Source organism: Podarcis erhardii (genome assembly GCF_964252035.2).
Source record: "Podarcis erhardii genome assembly, chromosome: 11".
Classification (NCBI taxonomy): Eukaryota; Metazoa; Chordata; class Lepidosauria; order Squamata; family Lacertidae; genus Podarcis; species Podarcis erhardii.
In genome coordinates, this window is record NC_138501.1 from 6102755 (window position 1) to 6120689 (window position 17935).

General features: G+C 41.5%; 1 long non-coding RNA gene across 1 annotated transcript in view; it reads right to left on the reverse strand.

The window, feature by feature from the left end:
* Positions 1-17443, reverse strand: part of LOC309352564 — a 33453-nt gene extending 16010 nt beyond the window's left edge. Inside the window, exon 1 of the long non-coding RNA XR_014161377.1 lies at positions 17325-17443. This is a non-coding gene — a long non-coding RNA (uncharacterized lncRNA). The remainder of the gene's footprint in view (positions 1-17324) is intronic.
* Between the last annotated feature and the right edge of the window lie 492 nt (positions 17444-17935).

The following is a 17935-nucleotide window of genomic DNA, read 5'->3' on the forward strand; positions in this document are numbered from 1 at the left end:
TGGTTTCCATCATGATTCTCAAATTACATTCTGCTTTCATATCCAATACCATCTCAAAGGGAACTTGGGGTTTTTTTTAATTGGGAAAAAGTACAATATTTCTGGAGATAAAAGCAAACAGCTGAAAACCATTCTCTCCTTATGGTCTTGGCCTGTATTATAATCGTTTCCCTTCAAAGTAAGGGTGATCTGAGTAATACCAGGTGTACACAGTATGTGTGCTTTATTTTATATCGGTCTGTTTTGCCCTCATTTTTTAATAATTTGTACCTTCTCCAGCTATTATGTATAATCCCCAGCAGGACTTCAGAAAAAGAGTTAATTGTTGTGGACCATGTAAGATTGGGCAATTGGCCAAAAGCAACTCAGGATGCCCAGATTGCACACTTCTGAACTAGAGAAAGAAAACAAGGGCATGTTTTTGGACACTATACAAACCTCCTGGAGGATGTACATATTGCCTGGAAAGTGTACAAACTGAAGTCAAGATATGCACATTCCCCAAGGCCTGCTGAAGACTGTATAATGGCTAGATGGTATACAAAATTCAGTACTGCAATGAAAATTCCCCAAAGCTAATTGGAGAGTTCTGCATATTGGCCAGAGAATGTACAAAATACAGTTAAGATATGCACATCCCCCCATGTTGAAACTATGCATAATGACCAAAGAACATGCAATGTTGATAAATGCAAATTCCCCAAAGCTTCTTGAAGATTGCGTATATTGACTGGGAAATATGTACAATTTCCTCTCTGTGGACAGATTATGTGCACATTCTCCATAAAGCCTGGTGAATCTGCATAATGGCCAGTTGTTTTGCACTTTAATTATTCAACTTACATTAAACCTAACAACTACACTGTGCTTTATTTCTGCATTGGGCTTTATTTTCCCTCCTGACTGGTTTTAAACTGCTAAAAGCCAGTGTCTTCTTGTCCTGGGATTTAAATATGTTTTTCCCTTGCTTCCCTTGTCTTGCAAGCTCCTCTAAGGGGCTAACTAAATATGCTCATAAATATGCAACAGGTAGCTACAGCAGGTCGGGGAGATCGCATGCATACATGCCAATGAGGCTAGGAGTCTCAGAAAAACAAAGACTTCCATTGGTGCCATTAGACACTTTTTAGCCTAAGGCATGGGTAGGCAAACTAAGGCCCGGGGGCCGGATCTGGCCCAATCGCCTTCTCAACCCAGCCCTCGGATGGTCCGGGAATCAGTGTGTTTTTACATGAGTAGAATATGTGTCCTTTTACAGTGGTGCCTCGCAAGACGAAAATAATCCGTTCTGCGAGTCTCTTCGTCTAGTGGTTTTTTCGTCTTGTGAAGCAACCCTATTAGCGGCTTAGCGAATTAGCACTATTAGCGGCTTGGCGGCTTAGAAAAAGGGGGGGAAAGGGGGGAAAACTCGCAAGACGTTTTCGTCTTGCGAAGCAAGCCCATAGGGAAATTTGTCTTGCAAAGCGCCTTGAAAAACGGAAAACCCTTTCGTCTAGTGGGTTTTTCGTCTTGCGAGGCATTCGTCTTGCGGGGCACCACTGTATTTAAAATGTGTCTCTGGGTTATTTGTGGGGCATAGGAATTCATTCATTTTTTTCCTTCAAAATGTAGTCCGGCTCCCCACAAGGTCTGAGGGACAGTGGACCGGCCCCCTCCTGAGTAAGTTTGCTGACCTTTGGCCTAAGGCTCATCTTTGTCTACGTTGGAGGCAATTGGTGATTTAAGAGTCTCTCTCTCTCTGTTAGCTTTATTAATACAGTGGTACCTTGGGTTAAGTACTTAATTCGTTCCAGAAATTCGTTAACATGAAACTGTTCTTAACCTGAAGCACCACTTTAGCTAATAGGGCCTCCTGCTGCTGCCACGCTGCTGGAGCACAATTTCTGTTCTCATCCTGAAGCAAAGTTCTTAACCTGAAGCAATATTTCTGGGTTAGCGGAGTCTGTAACCTGAAGCGTATGTAACCCAAGGTACCACTGTAAATTTATTTAAGATTCAACAGTAACAATAATTCAACAATAACTGATACATCAGTTCACTATTTGCTACAGTTGACCATCTTTAATAATAGTTAACAAACTACAAAACATCGCTTAACAGTCTCAGTTGGGGACTTAACAGATAAGCTTCCCTATGTGCTGCCTTCGCAGTGATAAATGGGCTTCTCCAACTCTGTAGCTAGTTCAAGAAAACAAGATGCATAGCTGCCTGCTATGTATTTAACTGAATGCCTAGTGTGGCCCTGATCCATGCAGCTCAGGGCTAAAATGAACCAAAGGTAAAAACAGTGGTGGGTAGGAGTCCCTACGCTTGGAGCCTATTGTGTGTCGAGGTCCCCAAGCCACCCCCCAAATAACTCACAACGCACACTTAATTTTTGCTTAAGGTTTTTGGCATAATTTTGGCCACAACTTTATTTAAATACAAAACCGTGAGTGGTTGTTTAGGCATTGGTTAAGACTATCTGTCCCCCCGCCTGGGGACAGAACTGACTTCCGGGCACCACCGAAAGACAGTGCAGGGGAAAGCAAGTCGGGGAGAAATGGAGCTGGGCCACAGACCCTCAATTCTCATCCGCATGCTCCCCGAAGGCTTGCCGGCCCTAGTCCCATTCCAGGGATTGGACGAAAAGATGGCAAGCCCCAGGATTCCTTTAACGGAATTCCCTTTCTGCAGCAACCATGGAGGGGCAGGCCCAGCCTATCCTAAACCCTCCTCCACCAGATTTATAACCAATGCCTAACCACAACCTTACAAGTTGTGACGATTTGCTACGCAGTAGGCAAAAACCAAATGGCCCAGCCAATCAGCCAGATGGACAAAATTCCTACCAGGCCCCTGCCCCAACAGCAGATGACCCCATGACAGGCATAGCAAGGTCAATGCAACAACCCCTTACTCAAGGGCGGGTGGGCGGGTGATCCGTTGCACGCAGCAAAGAGAAAGCTCCAGGCTGCATGCAGAGTATTTAAACATTTTACCCCTCCCACCAAAATTGCAACATAACTTTTACCCCAGGAACCCAGTGAACCAATCACTGCCCCAGGCCATCTTTAGAGACCCTGCCTGGTAACAGAGGGGTGGCTCAGCAGACCCCACCGCAACACGTGCTCTCCATGAAGGAGAACACGCTCTCTGCTCACAGCCTCAATTACTTGAAGTATGGAATCCTACAACCATCCACTACACCCATTTGGGTTCCTACAAGCATCCAGAGCCCCCAGTTAACCTAAGTTGATGATCAGGCACATAGAAGAACAGCTAATGTAGGAGGAATCTACAAATACAATCCTGGTAAATTTGAACTGAGAAACTGTGTAATCAAAACAGGGATCTTTCTTTGATGTAATGACTGTGCCCACGCACACACAAAAGAAACTAAATAAGAAATAAGAGGGGGGGAGAGATTGGGATAAGGGGGCAATGATTTACCAAAATGAGGGAATCTGGACTATTTGGGGCACATCAGGCAGCTTTTAAGGTACGAAGCTTAATTTTTTTCTAATGTGATTCTGTAGATAATAAACTTTTTAAAAAAAATATTGGGCAGTATCTCATAAGTTATTTATTGCAGATCATTTTAATATAAGTCCAGGCCGGGTGCCAGTTTATGGAGCTTTTAATGGTCTTTTTGCTTTTATTTTAAGTTCGATTTCCTACTCATGCAGAATGTCCTTTTATTTATCCACCAAATGGAACACAGTGAATGTTGAGCCAGAGTTAAACTCAGCAAACGCTGACGTTCTCCCATCACACATTTGTCAGCTCCGTCTAGAAAAAGAGGCGCTATGAAGACAGTTTTGCATTTCTACAAGTTTGCCATGTATGCAAGTAGATATTTGACTGCAGAATCCACCCATTACACCTTCTATAAAAGCAACAACACTGGTCTCTTGTCCTTTTTGGCAGCAAAGAATAGAAATTAATCAACCTGTCAATTTCAGGATCTATCAATATTTTCAGTCTTGTTTTCAATTAGTTCCATTTGTGCATCAGTCTGCATTTTTTTAAACTCCATGTGAAAATTTATCCTAATAAACATATTTTTAAAATCAATATTTTGTACATTCTTTTCACTGACGTAGGCGTCCTGGTTTGCAATTTCCTCTAATTTACTTACAGTGGTGCCTCGCAAGACGAAAAGAATCCGTTCCGCGATTCTCTTCGTCTAGCAGTTTTTTCGTCTTGTGAAGCAAGCCCATTGACGGATTAGCGGATTAGCGCAATTAGCGGTTTAGTGGCTTTTAGCGGATTAGCGGATTAGCAGATTAGCGGATCAGCTGATAAGCGACTTAGCAGCTTAGAAAAAGGGGGGAAGGGGAAAAAAGTCGAAAAAACTCGCAAGACATTTCGTCTTGCGAAGCAAGCCCATAGGGAAATTCGTTTTGCGAAGCGCCTCCAAAACGGAAAACCCTTTCGTCTACCGGGTTTTCCGTCTTGCGAGGCGTTCGTCTTGCGGGGCACCACTGTATTTTTAAAAATACACATTACAAAATTTGGAGAAATGTAAATTTCTAATGTTTTGGTTCACATATTGGTTCAGGAAGTTAGAATTAGGCAAGTTCAAATTAAAACTACAGAGGTGAGGTTACAGGGAATCAGGCAGAGGGCCTTCTCAGTAATGGCGCCTGCCCTGTGGAACACCCTCCCATCAGATGTCAAAGCAATAAGCAACTATCTTACTTTTAAAAGACCAGAGGCAGTCCTGTTTAGGGAAGTTTTTAATGTTTAAGGCTGTATTGTGTTTTTAATATTCGGTTGGGAACCACCCAGAGTGGCTGGGGAAACCCAGCCACATGGGCGAGGTATAAATATTATTATTATTATTTATTATTATTATTATTATTAACTGAGATTCCTGTATTGCAAGGGGTTAGACTAGGGTCCCTTCCCACTCTATGACTCTATGATTCAACTAAATCATTTTACACATTGAACAACTTTTGTAATTACAAAATAACTCCACCGCCATCTTCTTGCCTCATATGCTCCCTGTACCACACCTAAATTTGCTGCAGAGGGCCTCCAGAACAGATTTGGGAGGTGTGGGCAGAGGAGATGAAGGGGAAGTTCCATTGTGCTCTTGAAATTATTTCCATGTGCACACAACCCACAGAGTTGGTATATAAATAGCTATTTTCTACAAGGGAATGGGTGCAGAACCTCCAGCTCACATGCCTCATTAGATATGCCAGGCCTCCCCATTTGGTCCACCAGGCCACGTTGGTCAAGTTACGTCAGTTCTGGGGCAAGTAAAGTCATGGCACCATACTCTTTTTTTTTTCTTTTCCAAATAATATTTATTTATACAACAAGAAAAAAAACCACAAAAAAAACACAAATACCAAATTACACACAAATTACAAAAATAACCATAGACACATAATTTTATTGGCAAACAATAAAACATCTATTGGTCTTAACACTAAAGACCCAACTTCCCGTCTATTCCATATTTCAAATTCATATTACTTATTGCCAATACACATTTTTTTCATAATTAAACTTATTCTCAATAAATCTGATTTCTTCTATCTACCTAGCAACTATTACTGAAGTTCCTCGAATGCTGCAACAGAATTTAAACTACTATATTTATTTTTCAGATATTCTTTGAAAACCTCCCATTTAGAAACAAATTCCTGTTTTGATTTATTCCTTATTTTTTCTGATAAACCATCTAATTCGGCATATTCTGTCAGCTTTTGGATCCAATCTTGTATAGAGGGGATTTCATTACTCTTCCATTTTGCTGCGATCAAAACTCTTGCTGCCACCGTCGCATATAAAAAGATACCCTTCCTCTTTTGTGGAATATCCAAATCTGTTATTCCCAGGAGGTAGGCCTCTGGTTTTTTATTGAATGAGATCTTTAGCATTTTTTGCAGTTCTGCATGTATACTCTCCCAGAATACCTGTATTTTCCTACATGTCCACCACATATGATAGAATGTTCCTGAGTCCCCGCATCTCCAACAATTACTTGACACATTTTTATACATTTTTGAAAGTTTCCATGGTGTTAGATACCATCGATGTTGCATTTTTTTGAAAGTTCTCTCTAATCGTGTAACAGTTTGTGAATTTCCAATTGATCTTCCATAAATTTTCCCATTGGGCCATGGTTATTGAATGGCCAAAATCCTGGGACCACCTCACCATCATGGCACCATACTCAGTCCTCCATTTTGATGCCGAGCCATTCATGTATGGTTGTGTGTGGATACTCAGTCATCGGTGAATATACCTAACAGAAGTATAGATCAAGTCCCATTCTGCAATCTTGTCAACAAAGATATCACGGAAGACCTGATCAAACACTTTTCTGAAATAAAGATACACTATGCTCACAGCATTCCCATGATCTACCAGACAATTCTATCACAAAAGCAGAATAGGTTGGTTTGGCATGGGTTGTTGTTTTTTCTTGATTAAGTCATACTGGCTTCTGGTGATCAATGCATTGTTTTTCTGCATTGACTGCTATTGTAGAATTTTCCCCAGGATCACCTGAGAATGAGATATTTCATATCATCTGCTAAATTATGCAACATAAGCAACTATCAAAAAATAAATCAATTTGTCTAATTTGGTAGGATAATTAATTTGTCTTTTTCTTGGCACAGAATTTTGGCTATCTATGTGTGGAGTTCCTATTTTTTATCTTTTTATCGCAGAATACACAGCTCTGACATTACATTTGACTTTTTAAAAAAGATTTTCAAAATCAGTTATCTACCAATTACAGTCAGAGCATTACCTGGGCAATAGTGAACTTATTTCATTAGTTGGATTCAGCTTGCAACAAGATAAGAATGTTCTATGCTTTCTGCATTCTAGTAAATCCCTGGGCAAATGGACATCATCATCTTGTGTGTCAAGCTTTTTTGAAAAGAGTATAGAGAAAAGAGATTGTAACTGAATTCCTTCTATAGTAGCTGAGGTGAGAACTCCTCGGGAATTCAGTCTCAAATTGCAAAACCATTGCTGGTGAGTATATCTCCTAAGAGAAATTTTATCATAGATTATTGTACTGTGGCCTAGTAAAGGTAAAGATAAAGGACCTCTAGACAGTTAAGTCCAGTCAAAGGCGACTATGGGGTTGCGGCACTCATCTCACTTTCACGCCAAGGGAGCCAGTGTTTGTCCACAGACAGCTTTTTGGGTCATGTAGCCAGTGTGACTAAACCGCTACTGGTGTACGGAGGACTGTGACGAGTGCCAGAGCGCACAGAAACACCGTTTACCTTCCCGCCGCAGCGGTACCTATTTATCTACTTGCACTGGTGTGCTTTCGAACTGCTAGGTTGGCAGGAGCTGGGACAGAGCAACAGGAGCTCATCCCATTGTGGGGTTTGAACCGCCGACCTTCCAATCAGCAAGCCCAAGAGGCTCAGTGGTTTAGGCCACAGAGCCACCCGCGTCTAATATATGTTAATACCTAATATATGGTAATACACTGAAATCCATGTCAGGCAAATTGTAGTAGAAACACGTATAAGAGAGCAATCCAGAGGGGGTGTTGGAGGATGAAAGGCAGGAGAACTGCCAGATCCAAACCCCTGCCGTGCTTGAATTTGTAGGGTAGAACGGCAGTGAGGGCAGCCTTTCCTTTTGTGTGTGTGTGTTTCTCCAGCTTGGTCTCAACGGGAAGGAAAATCCATCTGTTTTGGTGTCAGGGAAATGGTTCAACACCTCAATGACACCTCTTTCCATATGAACTGACCCAGACACTGATCATGATCTGAGGGCCTTCTTTTAGGATTGCCATATTTCAAACAGTGAAACTCCAGACAGCTTTTTTTGGCAGAGTTGTTGTGCCTCTGGACAAGCAGCTTTGATAACAGGACTAGGGTTTGTGTCTGACAATTTCAGGTTTATGTTCTGCTGAACTGGCACCAAAAGTCACAGAAACTAAGTGTAAACTGATTTGACAGAAGTAGTTGTGTGTGATCCAGAGGCAGAAGGACTCGAGTGTCCAGCGTTTTCCAAGCAAGCACAACTAACTGAACAAGTAAAGAACACAGAAAAGACAATGCGATCTATTACTTCCCCAAATCACTGTGGCTGGAGAGCTCAAGTAAAATCATTTCCTCTTATTAGATGCTATGGACATCAGTCACAAAAGAGCCTTTACCCTCTACCCATCTGCCATTTTCCACACATGGCGAGCTTAGAAATAAATGTTTACTTTTTGCTGAAATACCGTATGAAGATTTTTAATTTTTTATGTTCAAATCTCACAATCACCTGAAATTACTTCAGAACCCCACCTTCAATTCAGTGAGCTTCAGAAATAATCTGCTTCAATTTGGACAAGTCCCAAATGTCTCTGAAGGGTTCCATTTGAGTTTTTGATTTGGAATTCTTCTAAATTTGATGCACAAAATCTTAGTAATACATCAACACACATATACATTGGTTCCCATACACACAATCTGAAGTCCTTTTGCAGGGTATAGGATCATCCATACTGGAGCTTGTGCATGTTCAGTGTATGCATGTAGACTCCATGATCCTTGAAGGCAGAATGGATGGAGGCAGCATTAGCAGACACAACCCTAAACAGCCAACCAGAACAAAATAATAATCTTCATCTGATAAGTAAGGAGAGCAAGACAGACCTGCTGAGGCAGGAAGATCACTGGGCCATTTGTACATGAATTAATACCTGAATGGAGCTCTCTCTCTCTCTCTTTCCATATATAAACACAAGCCATGCACAGGCAAGATAATTGGTATAGATCTTTCATTCACATCACTCTGCTGATAATAATGGGGAAATGTGCCTTGACAGAATGCACTGAGCAAGTTGGGGAAGTTAACAGAGATGTCCTTTATGAATAATCTGATCGAGTGTGTGTGTGTGTGTGTGTGTGTGTGTGTGTGTGCGCGCACACACACACACACACACACACAGAGAGAGAGAGATTCTCTACCTCCTTTAGCACATTTTTGCCTGACTGAGCTGTAAGTGTACATCAGGCAACTAGGGAGTATTATCTTCTACAGAGTTCAGTGCAAAAAGCTCTGATAAATAGCAACAATAAAGCTTTCAAGCATTACAATCAATACTTAATGGAATAATGTAAATCCAGCCCATGGATGACTAGGGGATTCTGCTATCTAGCAAAAAGCAAGAGATTGATGCACAACTGCAAAGGTGCTTCCTTTTTTTTCTGATGTAAGCTGAGAGGAGGATACAATAATGCACTAAAGTTGCTTGGCTTGTATTGTGCAGATATTGCTCTTTTCATCTTCATTTTTAATGGGAGGGGGGAGCCCCAGAGACTCAGTCTCTCCCAAAGCTCTGCTTAAAAAAAGTTATGCTGTTCTCCTCTTTAGACACATTTACACATCTTCCATCAGCTTGGGGTGGGGGGCGAGGGGAGAGATTTCAGTAACAACCCCACCACACACACACACACACACACACACACACACACACCACCACCACCAAAGAATCATAGCACTGTAGAGTTGGAAGGGACCCTGAGGATCATCTAGTCCAACCCCCTGCAATGCAGGAATATGCAGCTGGTCCATACAGGGATTGAACCTGCAACCTTGGTGTTATCAGCACCATGGTCTAACCAACTGAGAAACAGATCTGCCTTGAGGCAGCAGAAAATGCATGCGATAAGGGAATAGCCATGAAGTGCAAAGGAGTATTTAGGATTTAGGCGTCTTTGACTGGAGACTGTATAGGCAATGTGAAGGATGTGTGAAAACTCCAAAATAAAAGCACAAGAATAAGGAGGATAATATAAGAAAGCTTGCTTGAAAATCACATCTGTCCACAAAAGAACATGGTAAAGATGGAGTTGACAGGGAGACATCAAAGAAGACTAAAGGCATCTCCATACTAGAGAGAAAAGAGGGAGAAAGAGTAACATGGAGTCGCCTTCATTTGTACTAGAGTACAGGATCAGATAGGGTCGCGGGTGGCGCTGTGGTCTAAACCACAGAGCCTAGGGCTTGCCGATCAGAAGGTCGGTGGTTCAAATCCCCCGCGATGGGGTGAGCTCCTGTTCCTCGGTCCCTGCTCCTGCCAACCTAGCAGTTTGAAAGCACGTCAAAGTGCAAGTAGATAAATAGGTACCGCTCCAGCGGGAAGGTAAACGGTGTTTTCGTGCACTGCTCTGGTTCGCCAAAAGCGGCTTTGTCATGCTGGCCACATGACCTGGAAGCTGTCTGTGGACAAACGCCGGCTCCCTCGGCCTATTGAGTGAGATGAGCGCACAACCCCAGAGTCGTCCGCAGCTAGACCTAATGGTCAGGGGTACCTTTACCTTTACCTTTACAAGATCAGATGGGCCAAGGGTGTTGAACCATTCTTGGAAATGCAATAGGCTTCTTGTTGTGGGAAAATTGCCTATTCAGAGTTGACCCAAGCCCACTTTGTTTGTTTCTCTCTAGAGGGAGAGGGAGAGCAGGGTCACACCTTCTAGCCCTGATCCTGCTATTATATGTCTACCTGCCATGGTGGTCCATGTATTGAATGGGGCGGACTTTGGTAATCTTTATGCGCAATGAGCAGGATTGTAATTGTGAGAGGAGAATGACTGGAGAGCGCTTCTGTCGAAAGCAGGGTTTAAATCACTGCCTATCCTGCTACTGGGAACATATTTGCTGGGGTTACATTTATGAGGAGAATCTCTTGTTAACCTGTCAACAGCACAGTGCAAGCCATCAGACTTTGCTGCCACCATGTAAAATGAGCTGAAAGAACTGGGTATACCCTGCCAAAAAAAAAAAAAAAAAGGCAAAACATTCACAAGGAAATAGTCTGCAGCCCCAACTGTGGCACTCCATTTCAGCCAGACCCCTTCCCAGACCTGAGAATTCAGACTCTCAGCCTGATTTTGGCACCAATTCACCATTACGTCAAGTTAGATGAAGTTCCACATGGAGTATATCATTATTTTTGCTCCTCTTCTGACTTTAGAATATGCCTTCATTTTACTTACCACATGGGGATAAATATCTATATGTGTAGCTAATTTTAATTTTTTTTTTTTAACTAAAGCCATTTTAAAGAGGATGACATTCAGTGTGACATTCGGGATGACAGGCTTCTGGGTTAGAGTTGTCCTTGAACATGCTAGGGAATTTTTGGAAGTCAGCTATGAATTTCATTTGCAGGACCAGCTTTCAGCTCTTTCTTTTTGCCATGTTCCACAAACATTTCAAATGCATATCTCAGTTCAAATGGGTACACTCTGCATTGACTCCAACTATCCCAACCTACCAGAGACAATTTTAAGTTCTTATGCTGGGAAGCCTTTTCAAAGTTTCATGCATATGATTGTGGCCAGTGGTCCTACTTTACAGAGGGCAGTCCTCTTTTTGAAGCACTATCTAGTTCAAATCTGGTTTAAAGTTTAAATCAGGGCAGTTTAATCTGGCTTGCTTATTCAACGTATATGCAGAATTCATCATGCGAAAGGCTGGACTGGATGAATCCCAAGCCAGAATTGAAACTGCCGGAAGAAATGTCAACAACCTCAGATATGCTGATGACACAACTTTGATGGCAGAAAGTGAGGAGGAATTAAATAACCTCTTAACAAGGATGAAAGAGGAGAGTGTAAAATGTGGTCTGAAGCTCAACATCAAAAAAACTAAGATCATGGTCCCATCACCTCCTGGCAAACAGAAGGGGAAGAAATGGAGGCAGTAAGAGATTTTACTTTCTTGGGCTCCATGATCACTGCAGATGGTGACAGCAGCCACGAAATCAAAAGATGCCTGCTTCTTGGGAGAAAAGCAATGACAAACCTAGACAGCATCCTAAAAAGTAGAGCCATCACCTTGCCGACAAAGGTCCGTATAGTTAAAGCTATGGTTTTCCCATTAGTGATGTATGGAAGTGAGAGCTGGACCATAAAGAAGGCTGATCACTGAATAATTGATGCTTTTGTTTTTTTATATATAATATTTTTATTGAGTTTATGAAATACAGAAAAAAAGAATAAAAGACAGATATAAGAAATAAAATAGAAAAGTTGCAAATTTCCATATTCTTTTTTTCAGCAAATCTAATGGACTTCCCCGCATCTTCCTAACCCTGCGTTCTCTGTGATACAAAACATCAGCAATTTGTTAACTTATTTCAAAACTTATTGTATCTTTCATTTTATCATGTTACCTAGTTTCCAAAATGTTGTAACCCAAATCTTATACGTTTTAGCTTAAACATAATAAAGTTATTTCATTATTCCACCTCTGACTTCTTGTACCTTAATTTTCATTTCATTAATTGACAATAGCTGAAGCTAGAGTTTCCTAAAAAGTGCATTTTTTAACATTCATACAACTTATAATGTTTTTTCAAATAGTCTTTAAATTTTTCCCAGTCTTCCTCGATTGTTTCTTCTCCCAAGTCTCGGATTCTGCCAGTCATTTTGGCCAGAATTGATGCTTTTGAATTATGGTGCTGGAGGAGACTCTTGAGAGTCCCATGGACTGCAAGAAGATCAAACCTCTCCATTCTGAAGGAAATCAGCCCTGAGTTCTCACTGGAAGGACAGATCCTGAAGCTGAGGCTCCAATACGTTGGCCACCTCATGAGAAGAGAAGACTCCCTGGAAAAGACCCTGATGTTGGGAAAGATGGAGGGCACAAGGAGAAGGGGACGACAGAGGACGAGATGGTTGGATAGTGTTCTCGAAGCTACTAACATGAGTTTGCCCAAACTGTGGGAGGCAGTGGAAGACAGGAGTGCCTGGCGTGCTCTGGTCCTTGGGGTCATGAGGAGTCGGACACGACTAAATGACTAAACAGCAACAACAAAGAGTCGTGCTAAAATCAACCGGTTACAATAATTGTGGTAGAATCATCTTTTCACAAGCAAAGAGCTGCACTCGCCACAGGGTTGTATATACCTTCTCATCTCATCTTATCACCACGATGCATAGAGGCCAAACAGGAAGTGGCAAACAAAATTGTGGACAATGAATTAACATACATCTAAACCAGTGCTTTTTTCTGGGGGTATTCCAGGGTGTGCAGTACCAGCACCTTTTTAAATAGAAGAAAAGCACTGATCTAAACTGTGGAAAAACAAAATCCACACTAAATAGTCTCCTTGAGGAACAAAAGCCATACTGGTTCTCAAGTCATAACCCACCCTTATTATCCATCAACAGTTACCACATGGCATGCTAGTCTCTGACCTAATTTAGCAGAGGGTTGTCTCATGAGACTGCTTTTTAGTGGCTCTGAGGAGGAGGCAGGAGAGAGAGGGACCGGGGCTGAAATTCTGCCATATGCCATAACATATGTACAGTCAGCTTACACTGAACTGAATTTATGTCAACATGTGGCCTTCCCATTTAAGCATATCATGACAAATCCCAACCTCAGTTACACCCTCTGCAACCACATTGCCTTAGAAACACAAGCCACTGGGAAAGATTTGGGCTACAGTAGCCCGTAGCTGCCAAACGATAAAAGTATTTTAAATATAAATTCAAATATTCTTCACAAACCCCCAGTCTCTCCCTCTCTCCCTTCCCCCATGCTGTTTCTCTCGCACACAAGCACAACATGTCAAACCAAGTACATTTTCAACTGGCTTGTGTATGACTCTTTAAACATGACCCAGACTAAGTCACTTTGGGATTTGGAACCGAAGCCATGGGGCCGCTTATGAGATAGAGTTTGGGCTCTGAAAATAGCTATTTGCTCACCAGCCTGTTTTGAGTGTAAGAAGAGGGAGACAGAAAGTAAGTGTAAGCAGTAAGGACAAAGTAGGATATGTGGAAGATTATGGTGAGTTGAGGGGTAAAAAGCCCACATGGTTTTGTTCCAGGACACTTAGTCCACTGCTGGGCACAAAATGATTCCTCAAGAAGCCACCTCAGATCAGAGACAGCCTCATTGTTAGACGACGGAGGGCACTTCAGGCAGCAGTTGCTAAGGGACGGAGAGTAGTGGCAAAGTGTTGGAAGACAGGACTGTGTGTGTTACATCGCCTGCCCTGTCCTGCTAGCCTGCTGCACTCAGGTGAGATGGAGGACACTGCCCCGTTGCCAGTGTTGAAATAAGGTTCAACAGGAGCTCAATCTTTTTATTTGCCTTGGGTAGGAACATATTTTGGTCTGGCCTTCCCTGTGAACCTGTTGAAGGGCAGGATGTAAACAATGTTATAGCTCTCACTGAGACCATTTACCAGCCAAGGATAAGCCATAATGGAAAGATGCAGGAACACAATGAAGACGAGAAGCAAAAATCCTACACCCACTTTCTATCTATAGCTTGCTAAAATTGCAGAAAACAAACACCATCATCTTTGTGAGAAATGGGTCTGGAGAATAGTGTAGCTTTATGAATGTGAAGACTCCACACCCTGACAAATCTGAGGGAGAAGAAGACAAGCTGCCTCTACATATGTTACAGCATATGGCAGAAATTCAGAACCACTCAGTCTAAGTTATTCTTTGTCCTCAGAGTCAACAAATGTCTGTGTTAAATTAGGTCAGGGTCTGGGCGAATCTTTGTTTGCTCCAGCACCAATTAACTGGAGGTAAAAAATGATAAACCATGGATGACTAAATTAGGTATTTCAGCAACAGAAATGATTTAAAGTAGATTTATGGGGTATATTTAACTGTGACCAAAATCTCTATGCAAGTTTTAAGAGTTTGGCCTCAATTCCCATGATGTTGAGGGAAGCTCCTTTGTTCTTTTAAAGGGGTGTTACATTCAATAACTTGATCTGAAAATATTTAATATGCGTTTGACTAAATAGCAACAGCTTTTAAGATTTTGTTGAGTGCTTTGGTTGCTCCTGGACTATTTTGCATAGGAACTTTATCATCATTAGAAGTACCAGGTACCAACCTTTTCATTTACCGTAGTGATCTGAATATATATCATCATTATGATTGCTGTGGCACATTTAAAGAGTATTTAATATACCTTGTTCTATCTCAGAATAACAATATTTTTATGATATTCAACCTCACTAACCTAGATAGCACCTTTGCACCACCATCTGCCTGTATTTCCTCTTAAGGTTGCTCAATGGTCCTTAATAGGAAGAGTTATGTCTAATGCTCGTAGTGCCAAAGTTAGAAACTTCCTGGCAAACATTACAGATGCCCTTTTCACATGTCTGTGAGACATCCCAACATTTTCTATTTTAGGCCAACATTGAGACCTACAGATTTTCTCAATGGATTTTTAAAAAAAAATCCATTTGGGAATCATAGAATCATAGAAGTGTAGAGTTGGAAGGGACCACAAGGGCCATCTAGCCCAACTCCCTGCAATGCAGGGATCTTTTGCCCAACGTGGGGCTCGAACTCACAACCCTGAGACCAACAGTCTCATGATCTACCAAGTGAGCTATCTTTAACTGGACCATCTGAACAACTGCAGTTGGCCCCTAGTACATGCAAAGAAATAAAAATACTAAGGACAATAAAATACACAAGTAAAGTGACCAACGAAGGCATTAACTAAGTGACTTTACATGGCTATGAATACTCATTTCCTTTTTAAAAAAATAGGTGGGGATTAGCAAAGGTACTTGGATTGTGAGAGTAATGCACAGGTCACAGTCAAATTTAAAAAGCTAGAAGCCTCATTTTACATTATGTAGAGCTTCAAAAAACTAAAATTACTTCACCAAATACTTAAATACTTAGTTAAGTATGTTTCCTAGGAAATGAATCTGGTCTGGTTGAAGCAGCAGTAGGTATATTACGAAGAATCCTTCAGAGTGGGAAAAAAATATTTACAGAGTGTGAGGAGCAAAGCTGCCTTTCAAGCCCCTCATTTCCTCCCACCTCCCCTGTTTTATAGATGGATTTTCTGCAGATGCTGGTCCTTTGTGCTACTTTAGAGGCACACTGGAGGCTATTCAAAATTTTATGTTCACAGACAAAAAAAAATCAGTTTTCTAAGACCTGAGGTTACAATAAATATTATCTTTCCAAACTCTACACCACAAAAGCAAGCTGCAAACATCAGCTGCTTCACGGAAGCAGTGATTTAAGGGTTTGTACTACAGTGTTCACTTCTCATAAGCCCCTTTCACATGTTAATCCTGTGATGGCAATCCATGGGTTTACAGGGAAGTGGATTGACTTTCAGTAGATCACAATGAGGGAGCTGCTCTGCTATGTGTTAAACCTGGACCCATAACTAAGTCATCTATGAATGATATAGCAAGACCTTTGGCCTTGACCCTGAGGTCACATGGATCCTTCCCATGGCCAAAGAATGAGTGTGGCCTTCTGAGAGAGAAAAGCTTATGCACCCAGGCCTCAATGTGCATATGATTCCACAGGAGCTAGAACCCTGTGTGAGTAAAGGTGGACTCACCAAGACTTTTCCTTCCAGGTGTCCATGTTCAATGTGTGGACATTGGTGGAAGGAAGCTGCACAACATCAGGGCCAACTCTGCCATTCCACTGTTCCTTAACTTACGAAGTGTGTAAGTATAGTGAATTATAATTGCTGAGTTTCAAAACTAGTAAAAGTAGATTTGTACCAGGAAGAGAATCCATGCCATCTGAAGATAGCACACAGGAAGAGAGGGAAAAGTCCTAGTGTAGTATGCACAGTGTTGCAGTTCATGAGCCCATGGGTTCAGAGAGCTCTCTGGAAAGATAGACATGGACTTTGATTTTATATGCCATGTGTGCTGAAGTCTGTCTTTCTCTAGGTGAAAGCACATGATTGTACATCAAAGTACTAGAACTGTCACAAACTGCATGTCATAGAGCAACCATAGGGAATCTCTTCCTCTGTCTGATGGAAGCAGCAGAAAATATCTTCTTTGATTTTGTTTTTGACAGGATAGCTTCTCTGACAGTAGTTCCAGAATAAGAAAGGCTTGATCAGATTGCACATAATTGATTTAATGTCATAGTTTCCCAATGTACTGCGAAAAAAATATTGTATATAAGAAAACACTAGGCCTCTTTTAAAAACAGATGGGTCAAAATAATTGAACTCATTATTTTTTATTTTAAAAAGATGAACCAGGAAACCCAGAAATAATTTATTACTGTTAACTTAGGCCTAAGTTTCTTTCAGATCACATGCAACCATAATGCGCACACACATGCACGCACATACTCACTCTTCCCTTTATGAATTTTGTATTATCGTAATATTGAGCGAGGGAACCTCCATGGTGCACTGAATATACACTTTATAGAGTCTAAAGCATTTCATGGCAGTGACTGTTCTTCAGGCACACTGATTAATAAAAAAATTCCCAAGTTATAAGTCTTTGAGGCAGTATTGGAGACTTATTTGTTCCATCATAGCTGTGAAGACTCAAAATAATAGGCTCAACACCATACCTCTTCAGTATATCCTTGAGGTTTCCTTTCTCATAATTCTGGGTCGGTGCCTTGTCTCTTTTCCTTCCTCTTACTTGATTTGACCTCCAGAGGCTCAAGTTAGGTAATTGTGCATTAGAAAACCTACAATAAACATAGTAAATAAAGACCAATCACCTAGGGAGGTATATTTGACTAAATAATGGTGTGAATGCATGAAGGCCACCACTGAAACAACAGAAAGCATGTGGATACAAGACTCCCACCTATGGGAGAAGTAGAGCCACAAAATGATGGTCAAACCACCCCATCTGCTGTCCTGATGGCTGCTTCTTCTTCTCCTTCTTCTTCTTCTCCTTCTTCTTCTTCTTCTTCGGGCAATCACTCGCAGCTGAGTAAGGTTGTCTTCCATAAACATGGTTTTAACAACGAGTCCCTAAGTGACTGTGGAGTTGTGGTACTCCACTGCTCGGCTCCCAGCTGATGTTTAGAATTGCTCTTTTGGGTTGCAATCCTATATGCATTTACTAGGAAGTAAGTTCCACTGACTTCAACAGCCTTATACTTACAGCATTATAGTGTCATACCTATGCATGTCTTTTCAGATTCTATTTAATCTGTACAGAGCAGAG